Source organism: Pteropus medius, unplaced genomic scaffold (genome assembly GCF_902729225.1).
Source record: "Pteropus medius unplaced genomic scaffold, Ma_sr-lr_union100, whole genome shotgun sequence".
NCBI lineage: Eukaryota > Metazoa > Chordata > Mammalia > Chiroptera > Pteropodidae > Pteropus > Pteropus medius.
Genome location: NW_024345599.1, coordinates 1,303,371 through 1,314,670, shown reverse-complemented (window position 1 = coordinate 1,314,670; position 11,300 = coordinate 1,303,371).

Sequence of the window (11,300 nt, the reverse complement as noted above, 5' to 3'; positions counted from 1 at the left end):
AAAATTTATTAGAACTGATAAATTTAGTAAAGTATCAGGGTAAAAAATTAATAATCAGAAATTGGTTGCATTTGTATACATCAATAACAAACTATCAGAAAGAGAAATTAAGAAAACAATTCCATTTACAATTGCATCTAAGAAAATAAAATACCTAGGAATAAATTTAACCAAGGAGTTAAAAGACCTGTACTTGGAAGATTATAAGTCACTAAAGAAAGAAATTGAAGAACATACTAATAAACGGAAACATATACCGTGCTATGAGTAGGAAGAATCAACCTCGTTAAAATGACAGTATTACCCAACACAATCTACAGATTCAATGTAATCCCTAAGCAAATACCAATGGCATTCTTCACAGAAAAAATAATCCTACAATTTATATGAAACCACAAAAGACCCCAGAGAGCCACAACAATCTTGAGGAAGAAGAATAAAGATGGAAGTTTCACAATACCTGATATCAAACTATACAAGTCTGTAGTAACCAAAACAGTATGCCACTGACATAAAAACGAATACATGGATTAATCAAACAAAATAGAAAGCCCAGAAATAAACCCATATTGGTGTAGTCATTTAATCTATGACAAAGGAGGCGAGACTATACAATTCAGTAAAGACAGTCTATTCAATAAACGGTGTTGAGAAAATTGGACAGATACATGCAAAAAAAAATGAAACTGGACCACCTTCTTACACTGTATACAAGAATAAACTCAAAATGGATTAAAGACTTAAATGTAAGTGTAACACAGGAGCACCAGGCCTGGAACTTGCACCTGGGTTGGGGTATTCTGGAAAAACCACCAATAGGACCAGAGGGGTGAGAAATGTCATTTATTACTCAAAAGGCGGGGAAGCTTCAGCAGTGGCCAATCAGAGCTTCAGGAAGAAAAACTGCAGCTGACCAAGTGAAGCAGAATTTTTGATGCCCACAAGCAGAGAGAGGGGTTATCTCATTGGGGGAGCAGCTACTTTCAGACAAATGGGATCAAGATGTGCTGCTTGGTTTTAGGAGCAGATAACATCTATGGAAGCAGCAGAAAATGTCCTTACGAGTAGGCAATGATGAAAGCTCTTTGTGTACTGCCTTCCTTGGCTGCTGGCTGGGCAGCTATCAGTCTTCTGAGTATGTCCTAGTTAACCCTACAGTAAGACCCCAAACCACAAAACTCCTAGAAGAAAACATAAACGGTAAACTTTCTGACATTGCTCTCAGTACTATTTTTTCTGATATATCTCCTTGAGCAAGGGAAACAAGAGAAAACACACAAATGGGATTACGTCAAACTAAAATGTTTCTGCACAGCAGAGGATACCATCGCCAAACAAAAAGACAACCTACTGGATGGGAGAAGATATTCACCAATGATACATCTGATAAGGGGTTAACATCCAAAAATTATAAAAAACTCATACAACTCAAGACCAAAAAAGTTCAATGGGCACAGGTCCTGAACAAACATTTCACCAAAGAGTACATGGAGATGGCCAATAGACATATGAAAAGATATTCAACATCACTAAACATCACAGAAGTGCAAATTAAAACTACTATGATGTATCATCTGTCAGAATGGCAATCATCAATAAGTCAACAAACAAGTGTTGGCAAGGATGTGGAGAAAAAGGAACCCGCATGCACTGTTGGTGGGATTATAAATTGGTGCAGCCACTAAGGAAAACAGTATGGAGGCTTCTCAAAAAGTTAAAAATAGAACTACCTTATGACCCAGAAATCCAAAACACTAATCCAAAACACTAATTCGAAAAGATATATGCACCCCTGTGTTCATTGCAACCTTTTTTTTTACAATGGCCAAGATATGGAGGCAACCTGTGCCCATCAGTAGACAATTGGATAAAGAACAGGTGGTACATATGGTGGAATATTACTTGGCCATAAAAACAAAACAAAACAAAACAAAACAAAACAAAACAAAACAAAACAAAACAAAACAAAACAAAACGATGAAATCTTACCATTTGTGGCAACATGGATGGACCTGGAAGGTATTGATAAGTGAAATAAGTAAAACAGAGAAGGACAAATAACATACAATATTGCTTATATGTGGAATCTAAAGAACAAAATAAACAATCAAAACAGAAATAGCCTCATAGATACAGAGAACAAACTCATAGTTTCCAGATGGGAGAGGGAATAAGACATTTGGAGAAAAAGGTGACGGGATTAAGAAGTACAAATTGGTAGTTACAAAATAGTCATGGTTATGTGAAGTACAGCATAGGGAATATAGACAATAATATGGTAATAACTATGAATGGTGCCAGGTGGGTGCTAGACTAATTAAGGGGATCACTTCATAATTTAAATAAATGTCTAACCTCAAAGCTGTAAATCTGAAACTAATGTAAAATAATATCAAATGTTAACTGTAATTGAAAAAAAAAACAATAAAAAATGAAATTTAAAAAAAAATTCAAGTGAGGACAAAATTATTGTTCCTGCTGTTAAGGACTACTACACAGCTACAGCAATCAAGACAGCTACAGATGTGATAAAATTACATAAAACTATACACACACACACAGACTAGCACACACCAAGAAGTGCATCTATAACTGGTGAAATCCGAATAAGTTCTGTGGATTGTACCAATGTCAACTTCATGGTTTTGTTATTGTATTATAGTTATGCAAGATGATAATATTGGGTAAGGAGGGGTTAATAGTACGGGGGACCTCTTTGTACATTTTTGGCAACTTCTTGTGTATCTATACATATTTCAAAACACATATATAGGGTGAAGGTCTCATCTCAACATGAGTTGCAGCCACCTTTCACTGTGGTTATCCTGCCTACGAGCCTCTAGGCAGAGGAAGCCTGGCTATGGCAACCATTAGCAGGCAAGTCCCTTTGGAGACACCTGACCTTGGACTCTTCATAGTGACTGAACACTAGCAGCATCTGCTTGTCCTGGCCTTGAACTTCTTTGTTGCCTCTGCTAATGCTTTAGATCAGGGCCAGAGACAACTGAATATAGACACTGAGACTGATTTCCTTGAAGTCCTTGAAACAGGGAGTTTGGCAGAAAGAAGAGAAATGGCAGATCTCCTAGAATTACTGTGAGTGCTAAGAGTAGAATGGAAATGGGTTTTATGAGCAGGTATCAGGGTGCCTCGCTGAAGAAAATCATGTTTGGCCATTGCCCTTTTCAGAGACCAATCAAAATAAAAAAAAAAGGCAGGAAGCAGCCTATCTTATAAGTTACCTTTTTAACTGCAAAATGTTATGCCTAGTTGTTCTTGCTAGTTTCCTCTCCCGTGATGTGAAGAAGGAATGCATTTTTGCTTCACTGAAGATTCTACTTCGAAGTTGTGTCCTTAAGGTATTACATGTTAACAAAATGTTGACAGATCAGACAGCATTTTAAAATGCTGCTTCTTTTTTTTTTCCTAAGCAGAAGTACTGCTAGCAGCACCTTCAGAGTTCATTTCATCAAAGGACTCTCTAATCGTATCACATATTTATTGCATCTTTGGGAATAATAATTTTCTGTCCAGCTTTCAAATGACTACATATTTGTTACTGCACCACTGTGGGAGGTAATCATTTGTTATTAGTTCCTTGACTGATGTGAAATGGTTAATTTGAGTTGAAACCACTGCACAAGAAAATAAACAGTGCATTTCATATGCAAAGTGTCTACTAACCTCACTGGGAGTCAGTGGGAACCATTTTGACCATACGGTGGGTATTTATCATCTGATGGCTCATGAGCATCTCTGCTGTCTGCCTCCCTTTTCCCCCTCAGACCTGGGCACTGGTTCATTTTCAAAAAAGCAAGTTCAGCTTGCTTTCAGACAGAGCTTATAAATCCTAGAAGCTCATCAGAATCTCCAAGGGATATATATATATATTTTTTTTTTTTTAATACCAATGACCAGACCTCAACACTCTCAGGTCTGACCCAAGGGTGAGAGAGTTTTATGAAGTGGTTACTCTCTTGGACTATGAATGAAGTCAGACTGCTTGAGTATGACACCAGTTTGTCACTTAAGACTGTGAGCTGGTAGGCAAGTTGTGTAATCTCTCTAGATCTCCATTGCCTAAAATGTAAAATAGGGGTAATAATATAACCTAAATCACACAGTTATGATGAGAGAATTCGTGTAAAACAATTAAAGCCTGGCTCACAAGAAGTACACGTTAATGCTAGCTATAAACTTTACTGATGAGCATCACCATTTTTGATAAGAAAACTAGGACTTATTTTCCTACATGTTGCTCTTACCCACTGAGTTCTTCCCCAGTAATTGTTGATTGATTCCCAGATGCACACACACACACACACACACACACACACACACACACACACACAATTCTATGGAAAGAGGAAAAAGCCTAGGGCCAATTTCAAAGTAGGCTCTAAGTAAGAAAGATTGGAGCTTTATTTTAGAATCAGAAATGTCAAAAATGAGTGAAAAGAACCCTTGAAGAAACCTGATGCTTCCCACTGAAAAACATTTTTATGTACACAAATGCACAATGCCATAATGGTTCGATATTCCAAACTTCATGACTAAATATTTCGTGAACATCTACACATTACTAAAAGATTGTGTACCAAGTGGGAGTAAAAAATAGTTCATCATTCAAGGGATTGCAGCATTAGGATATATGACTATAGACACCTGACAAATACAGCAAATACTGTAGTATTTTTTTCTTATACTCAAACCCAGATCTGATAAACTCTGGTTAATATGGATTTGTAAACTCACACACATTACATTTCTGATGTCTTCTAGTCCTTAGCCCTAGAAGATGAATTAGATTCACAGGAGTGCTATTGCCTTGAAACATGCCCTTTGGGCTTCACAAATGTATGCAGCAATACTTAGCTTCCTAGATTGAAATCATGTTGCTATTAAGCAGCCTCTTTAGTCTGCCTTGATATTTCAGACTGTCACATGTCAAAAATATAAAATATAAAGGAGATATGGAGAAGAAAGCATACTGGACAGGGGTCTGAGCACTGCCATTTTACATGTAAAAGAGTTGATGATATACCCTTTTGTTCTTCCCGTAGCACCTAGCATAGTGCTTTCCACAGAATAGGTGATCAATCAAGATTTTGTGACTATTGAATAATATAAAATGCTCTGTACATCCAAAAGTGTTTATACAGATTTAAGTGTGATATGTAGTACTATTGCCAATGCCTTTGTTTTAATTTTTACTGCTTAAAAATAAGAGTTAAACATCTTTTTTCAAGAGACACAAAAGGGAGAGTGATGAAAAGTCTTCTGTTTACAATGATTTTTGGATCTCTTCTGTTTATTGCTTTTTTCCTTAACACTCATATTCATCTTCTTTTTTGATGCTCAACTATAATTATAAGCACTGTGTTTATTATTGCTTATTCATAACTTTGAATGAAATACCATTTGATAAGTGAGCATGAATCACTAGCCTCTCTTATCTAAATATATCCCTCTACATATTTCTAGTGTTCATTAGCCCATCAGCCATAGGTACTTAGTCAAATATATTAAATACATTGTTCTTTCTTATTAGAGATAGGAATAACACTTCGGTACAAAGTTTAAGAGCCCTCAAATTGCATTTTGACTGTCACTATAAAAAATATGAATATATAGTGTTAAATATAACCCTCAGGATACAACTACCTGTCTTTAATTAAGGCTGTTAAAGAAACTAGTTGTATTGTTAAAAAGCTCTGCTTTTTCTACTTCTGGAAGCAAAAGAAGTTAACATAATGGAAAGTTACTAATGCAAAAAATATTCTTTTAGCACAACCCTGTCATATTATAATAAGGTTTTACTTTTAAATCTTTGAACATTTTAACACAGTATGGATTTCATTATCTTAAGAGAATTATTGACCAAAAAAAATAATAATAATAAAAAAGGTGGGGAAAGGGAAGAAAGAAGGCATATTATAATCGAGAGGCTAATGGCCTTATGTGAAAGGAATTTCTGCAAATGCTTTTCTTTAAAGTAAAATTGGACAAGGGCCAGACTCATCTTTAAGGGAATGATGCTGCTATGGTTATGAAGAAGTGAGTTAATTGACCTGATAGGTTCTTTCTATATGTGATAACCATGACTTAATCATTCAATTCTTACGAATGTATCCACAGACAAATGGACTGTGATCTTTCCATTAATACAGTACAAGGAAACATGTAATTATCTGAGCCATAGGTCTTTCGAATAAAGTAATGTTGAAATTGACATATCGGAAGTTCTTTTTACTCAGAAGACAATGTGTACTCATTTGGCGTTTGCAGGTTCAAAGCTGCTAGACAAGGAACTATCCAGGAAACAATCTGGTGAAGTGACAAACTTCAGTCTCCAATGCTCTGTGAATTTCCAGTCCACACCACTTCCATCTGCTAAAAGTCTAGCAGCCTCAGCTATGGCCTCGTACTCCACATTAAGAGCAGATGTTCACTCTGGAAAGAGGTTTTCCTTTTAAAGATGAACCATCAGACTCCATTATAATCTGTTCTCCTGTCATTTGCCTTGTTATACTTTTTGTGCTGACAGATTGTGAGGCATCAAATATTTTATGCAAAGCTCTGTAAAATTGCTAACATTTAGCAATAAATATTAATGTTCAACTGTTGCATGATAACTAGAGGTGGATATAAAGTTGGATAACATTTGACAATAAGTGGCAAATTATAATTTGATATTCATTTTAACAAATGTGGTCAAGTGAACTCATTGTTAGGATACATAAGAATACAGTTTTATGTGGGATTCTATTATATAGCACTTTCTAAAGAGAATATGATAAAGAACGGTTGCATGAATGCCAAGGATTTTTTTTATACTGTAGTCAGTTGCACTGGGAAGATTGGGGACAGTGCAATTGAGTCTAATCTTTTATACACATAGGCACAGCACTGAAAAATAAGTAGTTCTCCTAACTCATTTTCAATATAGACATTTCCATCTTCTTAAATTCTGTAGAAGAATTTGCTTTTAGTGCTAGGAAACTAAGGTATAGAAAAATTAAATAACTTGCCAAGCTGGAAAAAAGCAAGACTGGATTTGAACTCTAAGCTGTGAGTCTGAAAATGACAAGTTTAGCCACTTCGCCGTGCTGTTTCTTCACCCAGGGACATAGTATCATTTTTGAAATGGTCTACAGTAAAATGCTGTTATAAAAGTAGCCTGCAGCACCAGGACAAACTTAGTAGACCTTCTAAAGACATCAAGCCAGCAATATCTCAGAAATCAAGCAGCTAACTTAAGTTGCCTTTCACAGACCCTCAGAGCAAAATATATACCTCCTATAGTATTGGACAAGCTACCAAAGATTAAAAAGTTATTATTAGTCATTTGAAAGTCTGTAAAATCAAGGGCTGAGGGTGGGGGTTACAACAGTTTGTTCTGTAAGTTGGCCTGTGTTCATTTCTTTGAGTAATTTAAATACTTATTTGGAGAGAACTGTATTACAGTAGTTAAGGACATGGGATATGAACCGTGACAGTCATTATTTACAAAATGGGGTTCATAATGTTATTTATCCTTTAGGGTTTTAAGAGTTCGGAATGAAAGAAAATATGTCAAACTTTTGACACAAAGACTGGAACAGAGTAAGTACTCAATAAATGTCAGCTACTGCTATTTTAGTTGTATTACAGTCGTTAATTTTCTTGCCTGTCTCCCCATGTAGTCCATGAGGCCCTTATTCCTCTTTGAAAGGCAGTTGAATGCAATAGTTAAAAGCAATCTTGGGAACATATTACCTGGGTGTAAGCCTGGCTCTGCCACTTCCTGCCAGTGAGAATAGGTTATTTATCTCTCTGTATCTTGGCTTCCTCATCTACAAATGGGCCTAAAGATAGAATCAACCTCATAAATATGTCATGAGGAAGAAAGTATAAGTTCCATGAGGACATAAATTTTTGCCTGTTTTGTTTAACTATGTAATCCCAGAGTCCAGAACATATCTGGCATACAATAAATGCTCAATACAAATAGACTGAATGTTTATACATAAAGCACTCAGAACAGATCCTGTATGGATATATAAAGGTTAGCTATTAGTTATGTCTGTACTATTGGAACCTAGTACAGTGCTTAGCATAAGTTAGCCTCTCAAGAAATATTTGTAGAGTAAATGAATGAATGTTGTCCCTCTAGTCTGGGCCAGCCTCCTTCATGAGAAATTGTGAAGTTATTAAAGTTTGAGAAACTGCGAAGTTGTTAAGTTTGACCTTTCATGTCCATGTTGCCTCCCTCACCTACACCACATACGTACTGTGCTAATATCTTTAGCAATTAAAAAGAAAAATTCTGAGGATCAAATAAAATAGAATGTCAGAGGGGAAGGGATTAAGAAGTACAAATTAGTAGTTACAAAATAGTCATGGGGATGTAAAGTACAGTGTTGGGAATATAGTTGACATTATTGTAATAATTGTATGGTGTCATATGGGTACTAGATTTATTGGGTGATCACTTCAAAAGTTATATAAATGTTTAATTACTATGTTGTACACCTGAAACTAATATAATATTATAGGCCAACTATAAGTGAAAAATAAAAATATATATATTTAAAGAAATAGAATGCCAGACATGTAAGAAATCTTATAGATACATAATACAATCCTTCCATTTTGCTAATTTATTCTATATTCATTTGATATTATTTTATTTGGCACCTATTATAGACTTGAGCCTCTGTTTAATAGTGTGACTTACAGGGATAAGCAAAATAGTTATGATCCCTGCCCCCATAGAGCTATGGATCTTACAGTCTAGTCATTTCTCTTCTCTGCAGTTCATTTCTCTCACCTATAAAATTAGGGAGTTGAATGATCACTAAGGTCCTTCTAACTCAAAAATAAAATACTACATACCGGTTAAAATCATAGGTTTTCAGATGAGGCTACCGGTATTTTAACTCCATTTCTGATACCAGCTATCTGTTTGAACGGGAATCAAGTAAGGGTTCTCCAATCCTGTTTTCTCATCTGCAAAATGGGAATGATGGCAATAGTAACTGTCATGCTATCACATTAGGTGGACTAAATGAGAATATATATATATATTTCAGTTTGATGGTGCCTGGAACATACTAATGGTGGCTAATATTATTCAAGCTATCATTCTATGATGTGCAATCTGTCAGGCCTCACGTGGAAAATTGTTCCCCATAAGGCTAGTTGTGTCTATAGAAAGGGCCTATCTGCATATCAGACCTATTTTTCTGAAACGATTTTGAATTTCACCTCCTTTTGACTAGCCGGAGTTACCAGATGAAAAAAATGAAAGCCCTCAGTCCCTAAAAAGCTTTCTTACCTGTGTCTCATTGCAAGGCAGCATCACTATACTATGTCAGAGTGTGATAAATGCTAAGGAGTCAAGAACAATCAGGCATGGAAAGGGGATTGTAAATATCCAAGGGGTTACCAAAACTTTGGTTAGGAAAGCCAAGGAAAGCCTCACTGAGAAGTGCCACCTCCACTAATTGGTAACCCAGGAATGCATGTTAATTTTCTCGAGGTTTCCACATATGCAATTTTCTTTCTTATGCTGTCTTAGGAGGAAGGCCTTTTTGTGCTGTCTTCTGACTGAGGCTGCTGTTTTGATAACATTACTATAAACCCAGGTGCAGCTCCCTGATAAAGTGTATGGAAGGATTTAAAATATCTTTAGCTGCCTTTGTAGACCTCAGGAGGGATTCGTTCAGGCAAAATATTTGACCTGCCATCTGAGAATAAGTAAGTGAAAAGTTACCTTGTGCTCAATCTCCATCCAGGTGCAGATCTTGGAGCCCAGCCCAGTCTTCCACACCACTAACCCCAGGGCCAGTCTAAGGCAAATGAGCATGACCCTCCCAGATATAATTTCATTAGAGAGTTGTGTCTAATTAGCTATTTTTTAAGCAAAGTTATATCAATGTTTATCAGTTGGATCCCTTATTGGCAACAATTACTAACCTAAAGAGTAGAAACATTTGTAAGTACTCCCCCTTCTCATTTATCCCGTCTCACAACCTCCTAAGAGCTCTTCTCCATATGTGCACATATGCGTGCATGCGCGCGCGCGCGCGCACACACACACACACACACACACGCACACACACGCACACACAACATTTGGTCTCCAATGCAATCAAAATTCAGGGATAAGAGTAGTGAAGATGATACAGAGTTAAGCTTGACATTTATTCTATGAGGAAACATTACAGTATACTGTAAAGACCTTACATTTTTCAAGAAACAGAGTTTGAACTTTAAAAAGTCAATGCATTGCAAAAAAAAGGCAAGTGAAAAACAACTGTTGGCAAAGTAGATTACTTTTCCCATGGATTTAAATGCTGAAATATAACAGTGAATTGGTGTTTTATCAAAAAGGAAGAAGAAAACTCACAAATAGAATGAATAAACTGAGCTGAAAACTTCAGAAAGAAATTAACCAAAATATGCCAACGCCATATGGAAGGCTGGGCTCCACCAATAACTCAGGGTTTTTTACTTTTCCTTGATAAAATTTTCCCCATTTTAAAAGTTATCATCCCCCTTCTCTCTGTCTCCTTATATTCTTCAGTCTACAAAACCTGGAGATGCTTCCTATTTCTGGGTCAGACTATACTCTGAGTTTTTTGTTTTTTGTTTTTTGTTTTATTTATTGCAGGCAGATTGAAATGCCAGAACTCCAAAAGACAGAGTCTAACCCAGGGTTTCCATTCCTCTTATTCTCAATGAAACAAAAAGCTAAGTGTATTGTTATTTATTAAAGCAATATGATGGGGACATCACATTCATCACTTTATTCTCAACTACTATGTATGTTTGAATTTTTTTCATAATGAAGTACACAATCTCAGGACTAAACATTTTCCAGATACTATTTACTCTGCTGCCAGCCTTTTATGAGCAGGAAAGAATTCTAACTTGTCTAGATGGTCCTGAACTTCATAAGTGGCATCACACACTTGATGACTAGAGAGCAGAAAAGAGTGGGGATTTTGCTTATAGTCCACTCATGTAGAGAGTACTGCTCAAAAAAAAAAAAAAAGGATGGGGCTGTTCTGACCCATTAATTACTTTTCCCTGGGGCCAATTAGAATTTCCTTTTTGCCTCATTTACCTTGGAGAACAAGTATCTTCCTAATCTATACGTATAAAAAAAGAACAAGTTCATTATTTCAAAATGCTGCAAATCATGTTACCTTATAAGGAGAAAGACATTGTGAAAGGCATGATAATTGTCCAGGCCATATAATCAGAAACATTTGATACTAAAAACAGATTTCAAACACATTCTAATTATCCGT